Source organism: Strongylocentrotus purpuratus, unplaced genomic scaffold, assembly GCF_000002235.5.
Source record: "Strongylocentrotus purpuratus isolate Spur 01 unplaced genomic scaffold, Spur_5.0 spur5_scaffold_2, whole genome shotgun sequence".
Taxonomy (NCBI): domain Eukaryota; kingdom Metazoa; phylum Echinodermata; class Echinoidea; order Camarodonta; family Strongylocentrotidae; genus Strongylocentrotus; species Strongylocentrotus purpuratus.
In genome coordinates this window covers 19,188,563-19,212,313 of record NW_022145605.1, presented here as the reverse complement: position 1 = coordinate 19,212,313, position 23,751 = coordinate 19,188,563, and the positions used below count along the sequence as shown (strand labels likewise).

General features: G+C 36.7%; 1 protein-coding gene across 1 annotated transcript in view; it reads left to right on the top strand.

The window, feature by feature from the left end:
• The window catches only part of LOC594807 (protein retinal degeneration B), an 87,952-nt gene that overhangs the window by 736 nt on the left and 63,465 nt on the right, over positions 1 to 23,751 (top strand). The window contains exon 2 of the mRNA XM_030991901.1: positions 11,062 to 11,516. The gene's annotated coding sequence lies outside the window, so the exon portion shown is untranslated. The remainder of the gene's footprint in view (positions 1 to 11,061; positions 11,517 to 23,751) is intronic.

Sequence of the window (23,751 nt, the reverse complement as noted above, 5' to 3'; positions counted from 1 at the left end):
TGTCTGAAAACTGATGACAATCTCGAGAACTGGTCTGAGCCTAGACAGAAATAACCGTCTGGTATGGGTCATTCTTTAATAAAACTGACATTTGTCAACATTTTTATAGAGGTGGTCAGAGGAGCCAGATAGAATCTCAGCGCAACAACCATCGGTATCAGAGACTAAAGCTTTTGGTCTAGTCTGTGGCTCTGTGCCCAGTTATGAGTCTATACAGTGATACATACGACTACCCATGTATGTCTCTGGACAGGTTGGTTATCCAGACATTGGATTTCAAATTTAAAGCAGTTTAGATGCATACCGGTAAATTAAAATGAAAAAAATGACCTTCCATATATATTGGAAAACACTATCAATGACATCTAATTTGCATACTGTAAAATTTAATCCAAAAGTAAAAGAGACAGCTTTCAATTTGTTGAGCATGCAACCCCCCCCCCCCCCCCCCCATTTTCAAAATAGTTTGCTTACTATGAAGTACCATGTAGAAGGTTTTTAACCTTTACATGTAAGTTCTAAGATTATTCTCAAATATCACTATTCCAGTAATGAACTAGATCTAGTGCTGTATTTTTTTTTCAGTTTCCAAAATGGTTAGCTTACTATAAAGTAACATGTAGAAAGTTCTTTAACCTTTATCTCCTAAGATTATTCACAAATATCACTATTCCTGTAACATTAGTTTCTGTAGATGTGAATTGTGCAAAACTTATTGTAACTTGAAAATTCAGTTGCATATAATGATATAACCGTGGAATGAACTAAGAAATGTGAAATAAAGGAAATCAAACTAGTCAGTAGTCATCGCGACCACAAGAACACATGTCACCAATAACAACAAAACCAGCATTTATCTCCACACATTATTTTCAGTACCGGTATATGGTATTTACAGATTCTAAAGATGATAATTGCAGCTCTAAATGATATACCTGTACATATTTGTACTCGTAATTGATTAAAATCAGATGTTCCTTATCCACATGAATTTGGAGAATAGAGAGCTGAGTATTTAACCTGTGACCCCATGAAATTGTCATGCAAAGGGGATGCAAAGTTAAAGAGCATTTAAAAAAATTTAAACACACAACAACTCTGCAAGTTTCATTATTTCCAAGGACACGAGAGTGAATGAAGCTAATCTTGAGCTCTGGTATGGGAATTGTGTTTTTAGAGAAAATTACTATAATTTTATTCTGGATTGTTTATCCTGCAGAAGATTGGTTGTTTGCACAAGTGAAATAAAAACAAATGCTCAAAACCTACTGGGCATCATCTTAGATAAAAACCATAACTCCATTTGCACATAGTAACCTGTGTTAAGCACATTGTGTTGGGCCTACTTACCCAGATTTCCTTATTTTTTTATAAAATTATGCCCATTACTCAGGCACTATTCATGTATATTTCGATCAAAATTGTTTGGCTCATTTCATTTATTTGTAAATTTCATTTGATTCTGTTAGAATATATTTTCTATTTCTACCAGAACTCAAGTTTATCTTTAAGAATTCCATTGAAACTACTCCCAAGGATGAGGGAGAGAGAAAAGGAGGGAGAGAGAGAGAGAGAGAGAGAGAGAGAGAGTCGTCCATACATTTAATATCTATAGATTTTTAACTTTCATATGATGAACTGTTCATATCTTTATTATCCGTAGATGATAAATGAATGAAAGGTCAAAGACAGGCACATGCATTTTTTCTTTATTGCATTCTAATTGTATTGTAACCAAATTGTTTATGCTTGGTACATGCATGTTCAGTTTGTATTGTAATCTATACAAATTGATGCTCAATTCATAATGTCTATGTAATATCTATACATTGTCTATTCAATGTTCCTATGTGGTCAAGTCCAAGCTCTCTATGTCCAATAAATTACCATCATTTTTCTTATTATCAAGTTGACAGCCCCCCATGTACATGTAACTCGCCAAGCTTAAATCAGACAAGGCAAAACAGAAAATGCTAGCACTTTCCATTTTTGTATTCATAATTGCACCGTGTATATCTCTGTTCTTCTTGGTATTAAATGTAAGGGATGGTCCTGACAGGAAATGACCAAATACCTAATACTCTTGTCCATCCATTGTCTGTAATTGTAAGCCCATGCATGAATACAATTGTATGGGACTGGACAGCAAATGACCAAATACCCAATACTTTTCAATGCATTGTCAGTAATGGTAGTTGTATATCCATGCATGAACACCAATATGCCCTCTATCGTAAACTCTCTACCTGACTTCTATATTTAACAAGGAAGTATATAGGCCAACATGTACATGGTGTAAAATCATAAACTTTTATCGCTGTATGAAGATTTGCTCGTAAAATGTGACCCGTCCCACAACTAAAAGAACCAAAAGCTTGACATCTAATGTGTCACTGGATTTTATGACAGTAGAAGTTGATATCTGGGTCAGAAGGCCATGCATGTTTTTTATTGGGCAGGAGTGGCAAGTGATAAGAAGATAAGGAATTGTATAATGATCTTATTTATTGTCTTGCTTCCGTTATTACTGGTACTGTAAAACGACAAACTTTTGCTTTCGTTTATTGTTCATGAATTTCAGAGTGTTTGCATTTTGTATTGTACACTGTATGTGACATATCAAGATTTATTTTGCAGAAGTTACTGTAAAACCATGTTTTTTCACTTGTATGAAACGTTCAATTCAAGATATTGTCATATCTTGAGTATAAACTCATGTGATTTCATGTATGATGTAGATTGTTTTATTCGTTTAAATGTCTGTATTAGACATTGAATTTAATTGATTTGAATCAAGATATCAGATTCATGAAAGTTTCATACTGCAAAATATGAATTAGCCTTGACTAGCTCCCAGATATTTTTCTGAGTTTCATTTTCCAAAAACGTATTGATTTGATATATTTGTATACCCAATGGATTTGGTAATGAATTATTAAATTAGTAGATCAATGATCAAATCAAGTCAATGATAAATTAATGAATTGATGATCAGCCAATCAACATCTCATCACCCAATCCAACCAATCAGTCAATTATTGTCATAATTGTGTTTGATTGAATGCAGTAGGCCGCCGGCTTGTCATTGGTAATGATTATGCTTCACACATTTAGCTCAATGTCAATCTAAACTGCATAGTCTCTTCTGTAGTATAGCTGACACTGACGTTCAATGGGCGTGTCATTTTTACTTTTAACAAAAACTATGGTGAAGTTGTATTACAATTTTTTAAAATTAAATATTGAACATACTCGCTTCCTGGCCTTTCAGACCAAATATTTGCAGAGGAGTTGACACATTACAGCCCTTGTTATCTTGGGGAAGAAACAAAATTCTGTCAAAAACTTTGAGGCAAGCAAAATATCTTTATTTACGTGTAGGAACATTCTGTGTAAACATACGTAAATATGACGTAGTTGGACAAATTTTATTAGCTTTAGTTTTCTAGTGACTATCACATGTAGCATCTAACTGAGTTTTATGATTAAAGGCATCCTTTAACAATGTTTAATCTGAGATGCATGGCCCTATGTGTTATATGTGATATCGTGTAATATTGAAGCCCTAAAAAAATTGCACTTCAAAATGATCATAAAGTGCCTCAAAAAGTATATATCTTTGAATGACCGGCTTTACCATAGGTACTCATTTTCCTCAATAGACTGTAGTGTTATAAAAACCATTAGGAAAACTTTTTTTTTAAAGTTTGATATCCAATCATGTCTTGATATCAGACAGTCGATCAGCTTGTATAAGTCATGGAGTTCCTGACTGACCTAAATGTTTATAATCATCATTGCAGCATGAGCTAAATCCAGGATTTTGTTTCAGAATCTGAGACAAAGATACCCAATCCCTTTAAGATGAATGATGCACATATGTTGCCCAGATGTGACTTATATCTCTGTGCATTGTGCTCTTTATTCCATCACCAGCTATCATGTCTGTCCGCAGTATATCCGAGTGTAACGCAAAGCGCCCCTTGCTCAGGACCTGTTGCTTCTACCGTGTACGCTTCCAATTATGTACAGATCCCTAGGTACCCCGTCGGTCCCATGGATGCATTATGACTAAAAACCAAATTTACTCGGACGGTAATGCACTACATTTTCTGCCCGTGTGCGTGATGATCATGTCCATGCTGTGGGGCTCGGGTGCTCACGGCGACGACATGCATTTCATCAAAGCACGTGTAATTGTTTGTGCCAGCAATGTATTCGTCGTCGTCGTCCGTAAGGCGTCGGTCATAATGTAAATTGAGAAGTCCACCATTTGAGAGTCTGTTTTGTGTTGTGGCAGGCTGGTGGCTTGGGCATCATATTAGTGGGTTGCTGTGTGGTGCTACTGCCTTGCTTCCCCCTCCCCCCCCCCCTCTCTCTCTCTCTCTCTCTCTCTCTCTCTCTCTCTCTCACTGCTGAGCCACTAAATGCCAGAGTTCATGGCACATGCAGGAGATGATGATGATGATGATGAAGATGAGAGAGAGAGAGAGAGGGAGAGAGAGAGAGAGGGGGGGGGGAGAGAGAGGGGGTTAGAGAGAGGGAGGGAGAGAGATAGATAGAGAGAGAGATAAATAGAGAAAAAAAGGGGAAGAGGGGGGGGGGGGTGATCAGACAGGGGTACACAGAGGTGAGGTATAGAAAGGGAAAAATGGGGGTGAGTGTTGAGAGTGAGGTAGATATGAAGAAGAGTGAGGGAAAGACTAAAGGGAAAATGCAGACAGAGTAAATAATAATAATGATAAAAATAATAATAATCTTTTAAATTCCACTCCAAATTTTATTAAGTTAAACCGAAAATGGAAATTCTTTTTGCCCAATTAATCGAGAGCCCGGCAGCCATTGAGCAGCGCCAGATCGACCTTGGTCTATCCCTTATTGTTGAATGCCAAACAGGGAAGCAGCAACTCCCGTCTTTTAACGATAAATATAAATAGAAATATATATAGAGAGAGTGGTAGAGAGAGAGTCCATGTAGCACAGGATGGAGAGAGAGAGAGAGAGAGAGAGAGGAAAGGAGAAGAGAGAGAGAAAGAGAGAGAGGGGGGGAGAGAGAGAGAGATTGAGAGATTATCATATTTCATACTGGTATATAGGCTTGTATGTGAGGTCTTTATCTTATCTTACTGGGTGCCATGCTCATTACATGAAGGCTACAACCTTATGTAGAGTGTTATCAGCTGTAGATGTCAAACTGTTGTCAAATCAAATAAATTTTGTTATATCACAAATTTTACAAATACTTGAAAAGAAATTGACTTGTGAATAATTGAAAATTATCGTTTATAATGGAATATCAGTCAAATTAGTGAAAACAGAAGTTGAAGATTTCATTTAATGTAAAGAAATGAAATGAGAGTTGGTTTAGAAGGATAGACTAAGAAACAAAGAATAAAGAGGGATTATTACTATCAGGATGGTTGACTTTTTGTTGTACGTATTGAGCGAGGCGCGAAGATTCGCCGGCAATTCGTTTGAAGATATCGTTGATGAAGCTGTTCATGATGGAAGATAGAGTAAACTTAGGGAAGATATAGATGTAATGGGAAAAACTTAAAGCATTGTTCAGTAAGAATAATAGATAACTTGTGAAAGGAGGCTAGAAGAGAAGGAGGCTAGGAGAGAAGGAGGGAGAGAGAGAGAGAGAGAGAGAGAGAGAGAAAGAGAGGGAGAAAGAAGATGGGGTAGGCAACAGATCAGATGACTATTTCTAGACCATAGAAAGAAAAACTGGGGAAATATATATATATTGAACAAACATCAAATTGAATCTACCTTGAAAGCGGAAAAGTTAAAGCGAAAGCAAAGTAGGGCAGCACCATAGCCAGATATGAGATTTACGAGCCAATATGAAGTTTGAATTTCATTTATTACGTTCCGTCTCGAAATCCAGGGCTTGCTCACAAGCCATAGGTGTATTGGAAATTTCATATGAATGGATCAAAGGGAATATGATTGCATTTAGACTGGAGTGTTTTGCTTTCAAATTATTTTTGTGGGGAGTTTTATTTGTTATGATTTTCTTTATAAGCCCAATTCTACACATGCATGTGTAGGGTGAGGGGCAGAGTTAGAGAAAAGAAGTACGGGATGGGAAAACAAAAATCGGAATTTGAGAGTGACAGAGAAATGGAATGAGCAGGAAAAAGAGAGATATAAAGGGATGGAGAGGATGAGTGAGAGAGAAAGTGTATGAGAGAGAGAGAGAGAGAGGGGGGGGGAGGGGTAGAACCGTAGAAGGAAAAATAAAGAAAGAGAGAGGAAGTGAGGAAGAGAAGAGAGAGGGAGGGAGGGAGAGAGAGAGAGAGAGAGAGACTGATGGATGGAAGGTGGAGTGGTGGAAGGGAATGTGAGATGGAAAGACGGACAAAATTGGCTTATTTGTAATTGTCCAGGTCATAACAATGTAGTCCAGGTAATTTAAGAGTGAACTACTTTGTTTTTCCAATTTTTGTCAGTCTCAGACATTGGAAACAAAACACATCTTGAAGACAGTCGACTTTTGCGTGCTTCAAAGGAGCCGCGTGGGGCAAGGCAATAAAGAGTTGATATTTCTTCATTGATATTACTTCATTGATATTACTCTCAATATACTAGTACTCTTTCATATAGTCTGCAAGTGCACAACCAAATTTGTCTGTCATCTTGGTTGAAAGTAATCTTTCTGATAGATCTCAATATGTAGTTTATAATAATAATTCCTCCAATTTTTCTTCTATTACATGGCGTACCACAAGGTTCTATCCTAGGTCCTCTACTGTTTTTTAAAGTTACATTAATGATCTTACACATTCAGCTGCACCTCGCAGTTAAATGAAAGGCCTTCCCGCGTGGGTTTTTTAACACGGACCTGGCTTGCTGCCGACAGAATCGGGCGAAAAAGAGGGGTGCGGTTATTACATGAGGGCAGTTTATACACCGTTAATTACGGTAATTCAGTCAACATTCTTGTAGAGATGCGTTTTTTTCATTTTCTGATTATTTTCTCCTTTCGCAATTTCTGTATGATTACCTTATAGCTGAATGAGTTAGAATTATTAACACATATTCTTTTGACAGATAAAATATAATATGATGATCATGACTGTCCAATCATATCTCATGTACCCGTTATTCCTCAACATACTTGTAAATGCACGTTCCTGTGGACCATTTGCATATAAAATGATTGAACATAATGCAGTACTTTGTTGAACACTGTATGAATTGCTTGAATATTGCTCACCCCAGCACTGCAAACAATCATTAAAAGTTTGAATTGTGAACTACATGTAGAGCAAATAATCTCTTTCTTAAACAGTTTTAATCAAACAATTTACAGAGTGCATGAAAAGAAATTTATACTCGCGTGTTAAAGATAAAGACCAGTTATGGTAATGCGATTGCATTGTGAAAGAAACGTTGTGGAATCGATCAGAAAAGGTTGATCATCTAGCATATAAGTATTGATGTGTACTGCAACGTTCTGGAATCATCAAAATGATAAGAAATTTGGCCCAGTCTTCATTAAGTTACAAGCATTGTACACAGAAAGATGTATATGGGACTACGCACATGTGCGCGACACGTGTGTTTATCTCTCACACATCAATAGATAAACTAATTTACCAAATATATCAATTAGGAGGCAGTTTCCCGGCAAAATTTTTATCATCATGTATTAGTCAAAACATATTCTTTCACATGATTGGTAATAAGAGCTTCCATTTCATTGTTTGAAAGTGGGGCGTTTCCAATACTGGTTTTTTACCTTTAACTTTGGAACGTCTAAAGGCATGTGAAATAGAGTACTTTTGGACTGTTCTGGAGCTATTCTGGTAGATGTATATTGTTATTTAATGAAATTATAAATGCCAGACATGTGGATCCTTCCAATTTCATAATTAAGTAATCGTTACTTACACATATAAACCCAGTAGTAACTGAATACAAGTTGTTTACTGCTTAAAGCTAATCTTGAGCTCTGGTATGGGTATCGTATGTCGAGAGAACATGGCTTTAATTCAGTCATTCTGGATTGTTTATCCTGTAGATTGATTATGTGTGAACCAGTAATATAAAACGAACCTCACAAAAACTTGCTGGAAATCATCTTCGATAAAAACCACAACACTCATTTGCACATAGGGACCTGTGTTATATAAGCACACAGTGTAGGGCCTACATGTACTTATCTTTCTATGCTCATTACTCAGCCACTTTACATTTTCTACCAAAATCATTTAGCACATGTCATTTATTTGTAATCTTGAACATTCAGTTTAAGTTATGTTGGATTCTGTGAGAATTCATTTTCTATATTTACCAGAACTCAAAAGTGTGCATCTTATTGTGTGTATCCATCTTCTCGACTAATGCAAATTTCATCGTGTCGTAGTTTTGTACGTGCCACAAGAGGCTAGCGAGATGCATGAACATGCATGTATCATTGTCTGTTGCCTCTCTCTTTACAAAGTACAAGTACATGTGGCTGTATTTAGAAGTACCACTCATGTTCAAGTGCATGCTCTACACTTAGCTAATTAGTAGCTCTTTTGTACAGAAAATGCACACTTCACATTACAAATACATGTAATTCAAAGGCAAACCGTGACTGGCTATTAGCAAATGGATTGATTAGATTTCACAAGGCCGTTTTAATTGCAACACTAACAGGCAGTAGCTCCTTCATTCAATACAATGAGTGATTTCAAGTTTGGTGTTAGTGTTAGTGTTAGTGTTTAGAGCAGTCGAGAGCTCTTAAATCGAGCGGAGAATTTGCTGATGAAATTAAGAGCCCGATACCGATATCAAAATTGATAGTTTAACACCAGCCGTGACGTCACCACATACTTGATTTTACGACCATGATTTAAAATTAGTACATCAAAACTAAAGATATCATGAAAAGTACAGAATAAATTTACACCTATTTCTCTGGTCTTAGAAAATAACTAATTTTACACGAAAGAATATAGGAATTACGTGTTTCACATATTTTTATTTGATCGTCAGACAATAAATTGGCGTCGTTCGTGCGTTGACTGTGTGCGGGTACAACACTAACACCGATCTGGAAATCAACATTTGCTTAATCCCTAGGGGCTAGTGTTAATAGTGAATAGGACATTTGTACGTAAAATATTAACACAACCCACAAAGGTCGGTTCAGCAGACGACAATTTTGCAAAATCGATAACACTAGCTACCGGAAGTTGACGATATTCAGAGGTCAAAGCCTATAACACCAGCTGATTTCCATTTCGGTGTTTAGGCTGGTGTTAGTGTTTATTAAACACTAACACCAGCCTTAAACACCCAACTTGAAATCACTCAATGTCATCTGTTTGGAGCCAGAAGGGCATTAACTGGTTTAATTTGATACAGGGCTAACATCCTTATAGCTCCAAACCGACAATGTCATCCATGTCCATGTGTACATGTAGATTATGGGAGTGCATGGATTGTGGCATACTATTTCCTGACTTGACAGTTAATAAACTGAAAACAAAACCTGTCCATGAAAGAGGAACTGTATAAAATGAACTTTTCTCGGCATTTGAATTTGTTTTCTCAGAAATATAAATTTAACCAGAAAATGAGAAGAGATAGTGACTGATCATATCTTGACTATTCTGCGATAGCCAGAAGCTTCCAAATCCCTTAGAGGTGCGGACTGTCATCGTAAATCAGTCGTCGACGTTTCTTGATCAGAATTTTGCGAGCTTCCGAGAATAATCGCAAAACAAGTCATGTCCGTACATCCTGGAATCGTAACATGTTCAAGGAATTTATCATTACTAACGTGTCATAAAGTGCTTAGCAATCCACTTTGGCTCAGTTGTTGACGTCATTTCAAATCTTGCTTTCAACAAATGTTTATCAAATAGGCACAAATGGAAATTCTTTTTTGTAAATCCATACCCAGTAATCCCGAGAAAATGGCACTGTTTGAGGAAATTGAAGCAAGAGATAAAGGTTTACTGTATTTTGTGAGCTTCTTCGAATATTCACCGAACAAAAAAGAGTCATTAGAAACAGAACACATTCCAAGAACGTATCATAAGTAATGCATTATAAAATGCTCGCTAATCCACGTTCATTCTGCCTTTGACGTCTTCTCAAATCGTACCTCTCAACAAATTTTCATCAAATAGGAAAAAGTGGCATTAGCAATTCTTGATTGTGATGTGTTCATGGATTAAGATCCACAGAAAGCATCGTAAATAGCGCATATTTCATAGGAATCCTGCAACAAGGCGCAGATAATCTTTTTAGTCACACGTAATTCTTTTTGAGGTCATTGGTTTCTTGACTATATAAGCCTATAAGGAGGGTTTTTCTTTTCTTTTCCTCTTTGGACTTCCTCGAAAGAGACCTTGTAGTTGAGAAAGGATATTTGTTTTCAATGAAAAACAGGAAAACTCTGTCTCATATGACAAAGCAATGAGAAAGGATATTGTTTTCAATTTTTAAAAAACAGGAAAACTCTATCTGAAATGACAGAGCATTTGAGAAAGCATATTTTTTTCCTATCAAAAACAGGAAAACTCTATTTCATATGACAATTAAAGATAAAGGTGAGTTCTGGTCATCCGATTGCTTTGTGAAATAAAAGATATGGAATGGATCAGAAAAAGTTGATCATGTAGCATGTAAGTATTGGTGTGTACTGCAAAGTTCTGGAGTCATCAAAATCATAATAAATTTGGCCCAGTCTTGGTAAAGTAACAGGCACTGTACACAGAAAGATGTACATTGGACTACACAAATGGTGTCGGGGCTACTAACTTTGATTTCCTAATCTTTCTATGCTCATTACTCAGCCAGTATACATTTTCTACCAAAATTGTTTGGCAAATGACATTTATTTGTAATCTTGAACATTCAGTGTAAGTTTTGTTTGATTCTATGAGAATTCATTTTTTTTTAAAACCAGAATTCACCTTTATCTTTAACACCCTTCTCGCTCTGAACAAACAAAATGGCCAGTGGAGATTCTAATCATTCCCTATTACCTGTACATGTATGAAGGCATTTCTTACAATCATTGTAATAAAATATTAATTTTCCTCTTTACAGACACCATAGGCCATCAATCTTCCTGGCAGGTATTTCCTGAGCAACTTTCTTTTGACGTCACACGTAAGGTGAAGTAGCATCGGCTTCGTCATCTTTATTTTTTCGCGGAAATCTTGCGCCGGCGTTTGATGAACAGTGCCGGAGGTGATCGGGGCATTCGGGGGTCCCACGGCCTGTTTTTCCTCCATTTCAGAGGTATTTGGGTGACGGAGCTCTGGTGTCGGTCTGCGGGAGAGAAGAGGAGTTGAGCTCGGACCCGTGGGAATGGAATGAAGACGTTGGAATTGTGCGTTGGTTTGGCTTCTTGGAAGGGCACTTGGAGGGTGATTGACCGGAGTTTTAGTATCTGGGTTCTGGGTCCAGTGACGCTACATCGTTGCCGCTTTATAGGAAGTTTTCTCATTACAAACGACATTTAATGAGGAGAGGAGGATAAACGAGAGAAGAGTGACATGGTAAGTACCAACTAGTTCAAATAAATTTTTTCTTGTTTTTAACTGCACCTGAGGTGTATACATTTTTAAACTTCTGATTAATTAAATTAAAGGTATATACATGTATACATGTATACAAGTTATAGAATTATGGAGAAATGGACATACATGCATGGAATATACATGTAACAAGTTGTATTTCATGCATGTGACCGACACTGTGCTTCTTTCAAAATTGCTCCTTTAGTTTTAATATAGTGAGATCGGTGATTTAAGGGCTATTGTATGAATATAATTCTTATCATTCTTTTTGAAAATGAACACAAGGTATGTTCTTTAACATTCTAAACTAAATCAATGAAACATTTAACTCCATTTACTATCATTTCAAAATTTAACAAAATGCTTTCAAGTTTCAAATTAGTGTAAACACTTTCAAGTTTCAAATTAGTTTAAAGAGGACTAATCAACAAAATGAAACATTTACCGGTATATAATATTGGATGGCTTTGAATGTGATACAAGAATTTATTGCTCGAGCTATGACAATATCGAATGAGTCGGAGATGAGTCCAATATTGTCATAGGGAGAGCAATATATTCTTGTATCACACAAAAACAAAGCCATGAAATATTATTATTATCTATATCAGGCTGACTGGCGAAATAACAAATTTTGTCTTACCTCGTTAAATATGGCTTTTTGTGTGTATGATATCGATATCGATAGTTGAAGTTCCCAGATGATTGAGCAATACAAAAACAATATTGGTCAGTGATCCGGTTGTGTCTGGATGTGTAACAACTTCATGTACTTTCAGTTCATTATTAAGTTTGTTGAGATTTTGTTTTGGGTATTAAACATTGCTGTATCTCTATACCAAACTAATTTTGAACGTGAATATGAATGATGATGAGATACAAGTATAGAACCCTAGGCATAATATTCCTGACAGCAAAAACTTTTTTTTGTTGAGGTTGGCCTCTTTAAAACCTGTCAGACTCCCAAACTAAGACAAGATGGTGTACCATGTTAATAGATAAATCATCCATTATGATCCTTGGGCTTATTTCATCCATTATCTGCCTTGGCCATGTTCCTATAACTTAAAGAGAAGGTTGAATTCTGGAAAAAAGTGAAAAATAATTTGTGAGCGTTGTCATTCTTATTATGCAAGTGTGGAAGAACATCAGATAAGACATGTTCCCTGAAAAGCATGGCTCTTCAAATGCCTTCATATTCTAAATATGTCATGTAACATTGTAAAACTCCAGGGTAGGATTTTTACGCCACATGTTCGTGTAGTCCCATATACATCTTTATGTGTACAGTGTTTGTTACTTTACCAAGACTTGGCCAAATTTCTTATCATTTTGATGATTCCAGAACCTTGCAATACACACAAATTCTTTTATGCTAGATGATCAACCTTTTCTGGTCGATTCCATGTCGTTTCTTTCACAATGCAATTGCATGACCAGAACTCGACTTTATCTTTAAGGTAATTAGCCCTCCAACCTGGAGTTAATTATCAGAGCATGAGTAGTCTACAGTGCAGTCCTCGTCCGCCTTCACTATGTTGAGGGGGCGTAGTCGAGTGGTTTAATCACTTGACTGGAAAATGCAAAGGTCGTGGGTTCAAGCTCCAGAACGGCTCTTATGTCCTCAAGCAAGGCATTTTATCTACATTGCTTCACTCCACCCAGGTGTTGATTGGGTACCCAGTAGGATACAAATTCATTGTGGTTGGATTAGCAAAAAATTGACTTGCTGGAATGCTCCCTAAGGAGTGAAGATCGTGCATAGTAATTTGTGGAAAAATAATTTAATCCAGTAACTGGGATGATAATTATACTGTTAGCGCTTTGGTCAGTTAATGACAAAGCACTATATAACAAACATTGAATATTCACAAACATCTACATGTAGATAATTGTCCTGACAAGGTTCACAAATTCTCATCTCATGAATTGGTAATTCAACGTTATTTTCAAACAAGCCATCAACTTTTTAATAAACAATTTAGCTTTTAGCTTTAAAACTTCTTCAATTGTATGATTCTGTGATAATCAGCAATATACAATGAATGTGCTATTTTAATGACATTTCAGTTTGTGAGTCACTCGTGATTGAAATTTAGATCATAATTTGTATTTATAGACAGTTTTAAAAACCACACATACCGCAAACCTTTAAATGTACAGTATACAGGTAGTCGTACCTTAAAGTTATTTTACCGCTAACATGTCAAGACAGTGCTCTGAAATCTTGTTGTGGATAATGTGGTTATTGATACTTTTACTGATGCATGATTGCGTTAAATTGCTGTACCAATACCATACTTGAGGATTATTTGCTGCAGATTATTTGAGTTTTGGTTGCATCATGAAACGACATACAGTAACAACAACCAAATTATTTGTACCCCTTGTCAATTTGATGTTTTTTGTGTGTGTTTCATACATGTACATGTAACTCAAGAGCGAAATATGGACTGGTTGAATTAGGGTTTGTCAAATACTTTTTAGATGTAAGCTCTAATGTCACATTATTAAGAAACGTTTCAATTTTTCACATACTTAACAGTGACAAAACTTGGTAAGGGTATGAATATAAATTTAGTTGTATTTTGTAAATGCCCTGTACACATCATCTGTTTAGAGAAAGAAAGGCAGTATTACATGAAGTGAATTTAAAGTGTACCAATCATGTAAAATAGACAATTTGTATACAGTTTAAATGTATAAAATCAGCCTGTCAAAAAACTTTATCCAGCATTTTCTGGGCCAAAAAAAGATATAGAGTATAAAGAAAATAAAGAACAACATGAAACCCAATTTAGACTTTGGGTCTGTGCAAGTGCATACAGTTACATCCAGTGATCTAATCACAAGTCAATTTTATGTTAATTGAGAAAGTGTTTGACCTTTACAGAAGTACCTTTACAGAAGTAATAATATGGTATTACGATATGTAACTACCATCGTATCTATGTAAGGTCAAGATATCTTTTGGTGATTGGTACACATAAATGCCCTTCTGGCTCATAACAGATGATTATTAGTACAACACCAATATAAAATACTAAATAGTAAATAAATATACTTTCATGTAAAGAGAGAGAGAGAGAGAGAGAGAGAGGAAAACGAGAGGGGTGGGGAGAAAATAGGGATATTACAAAATGATTTGAAGATACATGTAGATGGAGAAATTGAATGAGACAGAAAGAGAGAGGAAAAGAAAGGGATAGAGTCTGTGTGTGTGAGAGAGAGAGAGGGGGGGAGAGAAGGATAGAGAGGGGTAAGTACATATAGTAGTTAGTTGGGAGACATGACTGTCCTCTTTAGATATCAGCTTCTTTTAAATGAAGTTCGGTATGGTAATGTTGAATGGCTGAATTCAAACAGAAAGAAAGAGTGAGATAGAATGTAAATATGTACAGAGAGAGAGAGAGAGAGAGAGAAAGAGGGAGAAAGAGGGAACATGGATATGTACACATGTAGGAGAGATCTTCCTTAGATATAAACATAGTGTACATCTACAGTTGTAATAGTAGATCAGTATGGTGATATTAAGTAGCTTCAATACAGACTGGAAATACAATGATGAGAAGTCTTCGATTGCCAGATTTTCATGTAAATTGACATTTTCTTTCTGTCACATTCATATACACACCCTCAGTTCCACACCCACTCCCAGTCACATATTACCTACATCTGAAACAAACATACTGTGTGTGTGTGTGTTTATTTTTTCCCTCTTATTGTAGCCTTGTGAAATTAAACACAAGATTATTTTTGTTTGTGCATTGTAAGAGGCGTTTTATCATATATTGGAGCAAGTAAATGAGGGCTTTAATTTGCAAGCATTCGTGGACAGAAGGTCAGACAGACAGACCGCCATACAAACAAATCAAGGATTTAAGTATTGTGTCACGGTATCCACACACAAACAAACAAACTCTTCATCTTCCCAGATTTTTGTGTGTGTTTGTGTGTTGGTGTACAAGACTTGTGCAGCATCATCCTGGCACGTTATCTAAGAGTGCATCTCTGTCTGCATGTACACCCTGCAAGCGCATTGACCTGCATTTTACATGCACACAGACTGCGCTAGCTTTCATCATGAGATGTTAACTCACCCCGTCCACAATAACACTATACACCGCTGACCCAACCAACAACAAAGCCACTGGTACGCAATACACAAACACTAGGCACATGCAGGCATGTCCCCGATTCCAATGCTAACTCCCTCGCTCGCTCACTCACTCACTCACTCAGTCACCCACGCAGAAAAATCACACACAGTCCTAGCTAGCTCACACATAGTTCAACTGAAAATCAACCCTTTCCTCTCGCTCCGTCTCCACGCACACCACATAGTCAACGCACAGCTCATCCACTATGTATGTTTCTTGATTCGTTGTGTGTGTGTGTATACATGTCTCCATCCATCTCTGGCTCTCGTGGTGTTCTTCGTTCTCTTCTCTCTCTTTCTCTCTCTCTCTCGCTCTCTCTTGATCCTTCTCGTCATCATCTCCCACCAGTGGTGAGCGTACCGTGGTACGAACGCAGGAATCGGTGGCGACCTCCTCGTGCCTGCCTGCCATATGCCCGGTTGTTGATGGAGGTTTTCGTGTCGATTGTTTGGCTCTAACGACGTCGTCTGGGCTCGTTTGTTGGCGGTCCTCCACCTAGGATATCTTAAATCATCACAGACCTGAGAAGGGGTGAGCTCCTGCTCTAATGGAGATGCTATAGTCGTGATTGGACTCCTATTCTTTTGATAGTGGACATTGCTAGTATATCTTTGATACGTCGTCGTTACCGTGTTGGATTTGCTCATTAGTGTGATGTTTGGTTGCATGGATTCCGCACTGTGATTGAGTAGTAGCACTGTGCTCCAAATGGTAAGCATGTTTGTGGTCATGGCTAGCTTACATATTGTTGTTTACCTCATGCTTGTATCTTAACCCATTACCCACCGGAATCATTTGACTCTTGTATTAAGCCTATGTAAATAAGAGAATTCAGGAATCAGGGGGTTGACATAACCCTGATAATTTGTGTACATACATGTACAGTACATGTAGGAAGAAGATCAGTTTTTTCCACTGCATGTATGTGCTATCATGTCATGTACCATTTTGTGATCTTTAAACTTCCTTTAATGAATGTATACTGATGTATAGCATTTCAATTATTTTGAATATTGTCATTTCAACAAAATACTCTGTCATTGTCGTAATATCTTTCAATTGGGTGTATTCAAAAGTTTAGGTTATAAACATGTTATATTTCTTTCTTTTATTCAATTCAGTTCAATTGTGAGTTTTATTGTAAAATAAAGAGCATGCCAAAAGTCTGTAGAATGATATTGTCATCACTTACAGTAAAGTAAAAGAAAACATGAAATAAGATTATACAATTTATATTGACTCATAGTTACTAGTTTATTAATAACTTAAATGGAATACTTGACTTAATGCATTAAAAAGATAATGTTTAACCACGATTCTTATATTGAATTTGACCTTTAGAATTGTTTACAATTCAATGTCTTTAATATTAAATGGGACCGAAGTCAGTTGAGTAGTATAGGTTGTGAGTCCTTTTTTATACTTCCTGTATATATGCATGGTCCCATATCCTTTAATGAGCAGCTCTAGTACATGTAGGCTGGCAATAATTTACACAAAACTTGACAATCTGACCTTTAGAATTTTACACTTAAATTCAAAACCTTGAACTGGACTGACGTTGGTTGAAGTTATGGGGGCTCAGGGTAATTGCCCCTGGGGGTAGCTGTCTCTTTGGGCAGTTTTTCAGGTGGTAGACATAGAGAGAATAAGAATGTTAATAGGTAGAAACTTCTGTAATGTTAGTTTGTTCAATCTGTAATACTTGGGTCACACCACCAAACCGAATCCATACCTACTGATTTTAGGCTATTGGGGGTAACATCATTTTTTTGTCCGGTCTGTATAGTCACGCTGGGGTTGGTATTGGATGTGGCTGATGTATAAAAATGTCTATTTACGAAGTATCCTTTTTATATCCATTTAATTATATGTTACCGATACCTCTCACATGTTTTATGAGGGACTCATACAATCTATATCCTCATTGGCTGCCTGCAAGAAGGCCGTAAGAGCTACATGTATGCATTGTTAATGGCAGTAGGAGCCTTCTTGCGGGAACCAGACAATAGACATGTCCATGAACATATACACGTACATGTAGGAAGTAGATAAAGAGCAAAGGGATTTCCATGTAGAGTCAAATTGAACTGAAACTCCTTATTAACCTTTAAGCAGTATTTTGTTACATTTTTTATAACTCTGTTTCTTATGAGCCTATATACATGTAGTATCTGGAAAAATAATTCACATCAAGTACAGTTAACAACTAAATATTTAATACCCTAACCAAGTTTTGTAATTGTAATGTGAACAATTGATTTGTCCTGATTTATGTTTATTGAGAATGTGACATATTAAAGCTTACAGTCCATCTAAAAGTATCTAACAAAGGTCCTAATTTCATTCTTGAGTTACGAAAGATACAAAAAACATCAAATTTAGAAGGGAAGTGCATAATTTAGTTGTAAACTGTACATGCACCTACACTTTGATTGCTTGCTAATGGCAGAAGCATGACATGCTACGATCTTCTAGGAGCCAGAAGGGCGTTTTGAAGGGCTGCAAACAAGAAGGTCGTTGCTGCCACCGACAATACATAGCTCTTACAGCATTCTTGTGTACAGCTGGTGATTTACTGATATTTATTTATTTATTTCTGATATTTAGACAGGGTGGCTCATTATCACCAATAATGGTGGTCTTCCATGATCGAGGCCCTGTTAAACTTAATGAGGTACATTATAGTTTAACAAATATATATATGATAATGATATTAATAACAAAATCTTGAACATAAATTCATAACAACACTGTATGATTATACTTTCTATACTATTTATATTCATCCCAGCATAATAACTATAAAAAATTGGCAGGCATTTGCTTAATCTTCAGAGGGTTTTGATGATTTGGATCAGAGTTTAGCCACCATAGTTCAAGTCACCAACTGACATATATATGCATACATGTAAGTACTGTAATAAAGTTTACAGGATAGAAAATGATTGTGTTCGATGTTTTCGTAGTTGACATAGAAACAACACATGATAGCTTGCACGAAGCAAACTGGCAATCCTTACACAGAAGTCTGTAAAAATCATGATGGAGGTTATGGAAATATAGAGTAAAAGAAAACAGATCTACCGGTAGGCAGGATAAACAATATTATAAGATGATCATGTAAAATGAAGAGGGGGATAGAAAAAGATGAAGAGAGAGAGAGAGAGAGGGGGGGATAGAGTGAGAGATATAGAGAGAGAGAGACAGAAAGAGAGATAGGCAGTTGGATGGACAGATAGATAAAGAGAGAGAGAGAGAGGGGGGGGGATGAAATGAGGTTAATTTTAATTGCAGAGAATCAAGCAAAGAGAAGGTGTTTGAGATATAAAATGGTAAGTTGCATGAAGAAAACAAGAGAAAGTGCGTGTGGCAAGGGTAGTGAATGTGTGGGTGTGAGAGAGGTGGAGAGAGATAGAGAGAGAGAGTGAGAGAGAGATAGAGAGAGAAGAAGAGAAGAGAGAGTGATTTCAAGAAGGGAGAAAAGAAAATGAAAGAAAGTTGCAGGAAGAGAGGAGAAGGAGAGAAAGAAACATTGTACATATAGAGAAACATAGAGATCGTTAGAAGGTGAACAAAATAGATAAATGTAAGAAAGAGATGCCGATAGATTAGACGGAAGACTCGCAATTATCGACAAATGCCTGAGAAGAAAAAAAATAATAACAGACTCTCATCATGAGCACAAGAATGTCTCCATGTCTTCGCCGCGACCATATTGCTCTGTTTTGTGTGTCTAATTAACGTAATTAAAGCACTGATGCATGCCGTCTCCGTCTGCTATTGACTCGGGTTGCCAATTTAATCGACGCAAGTAATTATTGTTGACTTAAGGTCATTCCCTTCCTTTGCCTTCACTCAGTCTAATTAGCACGAGTTATTTAAAGAGAGATATGGCCTCCTTATTGATCTTCAGACTACAGGCATGTACTGCAGATTGCTCAATTAATGAAAGGAATTATGATTGAATATTATTCTATACACAATTTGTATTATTTTTTCATTTCTTTTATTCTTGCATTCCAATACTGCAGGACTACTAGTTTACTAATAGTTTGTGTTCTTTTATGCCATTTATTATAGATGTAGCCATTGACTGGTATGCAACATGCATGATATTTTATCTCAGTGTAACATAGATTTACCAGACCTACCTGAATATATTGTAGGGTTACCGGCCCAGACTGATGATAGTGTGGGGTTATACATCTCATTTTAGGCATAGTACCGTAATTAACAGTGTATTAACGGTGGTTTGACTCACCTCTCGGAAACTAGAACAACACTCAAATTTGTCCTTCATCTTGGTTTGAAAGTAATCTTTCTGATAGATTTCAATATGTAGTTGATAAAATAATTCCTCTAATTTTTCTTCTATTACACGGCGTACCCCAAGGTTCTATCCTAGGTCCTCTACTGTTTTTTTAAGTCGGCAAAAAAAAAAAAAAAAAAAAATTTAGGGTGAAAAAGAGGGGTGCAGTTAATACACGAGGGCGGTTTATACAACGTTAATTACGGTATGTGATTTCTGTTATTGAACTTTGTCAAAAGATATATGAAAATAAAAGAAGAAGCAAGCTCATTCAGTTTGCATATCGTAGCCGAACATACATGTACATGTACCATTGCATATATAGTGTAAAATGGAAGTATCAGAATTTTGTTGTGTGAGATAGCCTTTAAAGAGTAGAATAGGAAACGATGACGCTGAGCAGTGAGCTCCAAATGGTGAAGCCATGGGCATAGAGGCACAGTTTGCAGGGAAAGGGGGTTAAGCAAAAGACAAAAATGACCATCTAGTTGCAAGAATATAAGCTGATGATAAAACGCACATGTTAATTGTAAATCTTGTAATGGAGACTTCCAAGTGATGTACTTCTATTTCTTTTTAATTCAGCCATTAAATTTCATCATACAAATATTCTTGTCCAGTGATGGAGTCATGAAGTAAATCTTCATGTCCAGTATACGGTGAAGAAAGTAAGCAGTATGGGTGGACTAAATGAAGGGATGCCTTTAAAGCTTATCTGTACTAGTTTATAGGAGGGATTAGACCACACTGCAAGGTCACTGGACTGGGGGTTATCTCATCAACTCAGCTCTCAATTAACATAAGAAAAAGAGGATCATGGGGGGACCAATGGTCACCGATTAGGCATTGTTTTCTATATAGAGGGAGCAAGTAGCTTCTAGTAGGACAGTGTGGCTTTAAGAAGTAGAGGGAGGGAGTGTCATCATAGCACGAAAGTGTGTAACCCCTTGTGAGAGGGAAAATGCTGATTTTGATAAATGATGTTGATGATGATGATGAGTATCGGTATGTTGATATCTACTGAAGATAGTGATTTCTACTTCTAAAAGTCTAGATGTGTGTTGGGTGTATTATGTAACTTGTTGGCAACCTTTGGGACCTGGGGGTGTTTCACAAAGATCCTAAATCGAACTTATCTATAAGTTGGACTTAAACAATATGGACAGCCATTTGCAGCCTTAAAATAAAATATATTCAAAAGCGAAAATTCAGGTATTTCAGATTTTTTATTAATTCCATATCAAGAACATGAAATCTCTTTGATAATAGTAACAATGAATGATTTGGATCAACATTTTATGCCTTTTAAAATAACTTTTACGAAATAGTTTTATAGATGCTAACGGCTTTTCATAAATGTCAAGTCTAACTTAATACATAAGTTCAACTTAGGATATTTGTGAAACACCCCTTGTGATTTTACTAAAATATTGTTCAGATTTCATGAACTCCCGAATGATTTCATAATATAACATAAGCTCTATGTATGTAGGCAACATCATAATTAGTTGCTCATATTTTGTTGGCTCTGAAACTATCATTTCTATCGGACCTTCCAGTTTTGACCCATTGTATGTGTATGGTCCCTTTGCTGTATCCCTAGCTGTGCTGTTCTTGCATCGAGTCCTCTGTCCACGTAGTGTGAGATTCACTGTAGGTATTACCTTACGTACTGTTGGCAAGTTGACCATGAGACGGTGCTGTGCAATAAACAGTACGCTAGGTCAGCAAGTTCATGAGTTCAGTATCGCCTTAACTCATATCATTCCAAACAGGATCAACAACCTTCTGGCTATAAAAGAGGTGATTGGTCCTACAAAATCAAAGAATAGCAACAAATGCAGACATACATGTACATGTTCATGTACTAAAGCTTTTCTTGCTCTCAACGTACAATATTCAATGTATCAAACATTTTGAGAAATTTCAAATGTTTATATGTTATGTGTATTGGATGTTATTTGAGATATATATATTGTAATGTATATAAAAAATGAAAAGAAAACAATATAGTTGGCCCCAGAGAGATGGATAATATCAAGTATAGAAATTGTATTGAACCGTGATTTCAAACCTGAAATAATGTACAGAAATGTAGGTGTCTATTGAACTGACACATAATGTATTGTGCTAATTGCATTCCCGCGCATAACGCGTTCACCATAAATTGAAATAACACTTACTTATTCTCCTTTAACACGATGCCAGCTCTACCAAAATATCATCTTTTATAAACAAACCACCGTAGAATCCGTTAGAAATTCAAAATATAACGTCTTTTTTGTGATTTACAGGGTAAAAAAATATAATATATACATTTTTACATAGAGCTAATCCTCTTTCTGCTATCAGTAGACCATGAGGTACAAAAATATACCCGGTAGTTTATATACAAAAATAAAGAATACAATACATTTTACCCTAGAGTAATAGAAATTTCATAAATGTAGAGAAATTGGATTGAAATGTAAATCCAAACCTGAAATATCATACAAAAATGTAGTTGTCTAACTGACACAGATGTTGTTAATGGTGGTCCCACTCACAATGTGCTGAGCATTAATTGAAATGACATTTACCTACTCTCATTTGACATGTGGCCATCTCAACCAAAAATATGATCTCTCATAAACGCAGTCGAAGGCGGGTATGTATTTGCATTCCCCTCATCGCTTGCATTACTCTGTACATGTATCTGTAGGATGCGTTTCTTGTTTGGTACGCGTGTGGTATGTTGTCATAATGGCTTGGATATTCACAGGTTATTATTTGCCCAGCCTTTTAAAGGAGGCCAGTCAGCAAATAGATGGGTGTTTTTGGAGTGTGCCAGAATGCGAAGGAGGTTGGGATGGTCCGGGGGAGATGTTTGACTGGTTGGTTGTCTGCCTGGGTGGTTGGCTTGCAGCACCTCTAAGGTTGGTTGCAGTTAACTTGAGTCACAGAAAACAGAAAATTGAGAGAAGGGGAGAAAAGGAGTTTGTATAAGAGCAGTATAAGAAGAAGAAGAGAAGGAGAGAAGCAAAGAAGATGGATATGAATAAAAGAGGATGGGAGGAGGAGGAGGAGGAGGAGGAGGAGGAGGAGGAGGAGGAGGAGGAGGAGGAGGAGGAGGAGGAGGAGGGAAGAAGAAGAAGAAGAAGAAGAAGAAGAAGAAGAAGAAGAAGAAGAAGAAGAAGAAGAAGAAGAAGAAGAAGAAGAAGAAGAAGAAGAAGAAGAAGAAGAAGGAGAAGGAGAAGGAGAAGGAGAAGGAGAAGGAGAAGGAGGAGAAGAAGAAGAAGGAGGAGGAGGAGAGGGGAGGAGGATGAAGAAGGAGGAAGGGGAAAGAAAATGGAGAGGAGGAAGAAAAAAGAGGAAAAAGGAGGACAAGATACGATAAAATTCTGAAGAGAAATACTGCTAACATCAGAAAGTCTGATAATATTCCATTTCTCTATGTAAAATATGGCATGTGGAATTGGAATTGTTAACAATTTAAGTCTGAGTTCAGGTACACATTTAGAATTCAAATTTGGAGGAGGAATAGGGTCAAAAGAAGCTAGAGGAATAAATAGATAGAGAGAGAGAGAGAGAGAGAGAGAGAGAGAGAGGGGAGAGGGAGGGAGATGGAGAGGGAGAGACAGAGATAGAGAGAGAGACAGAAACAGACTGACAGAGAGAAAGACAGAGAAAGGATTAGGGATACATTAGGGGGAAAAAAACGAGATGAAAAAGACATTTTCTTTCCAGAATGATCCTGCATGTG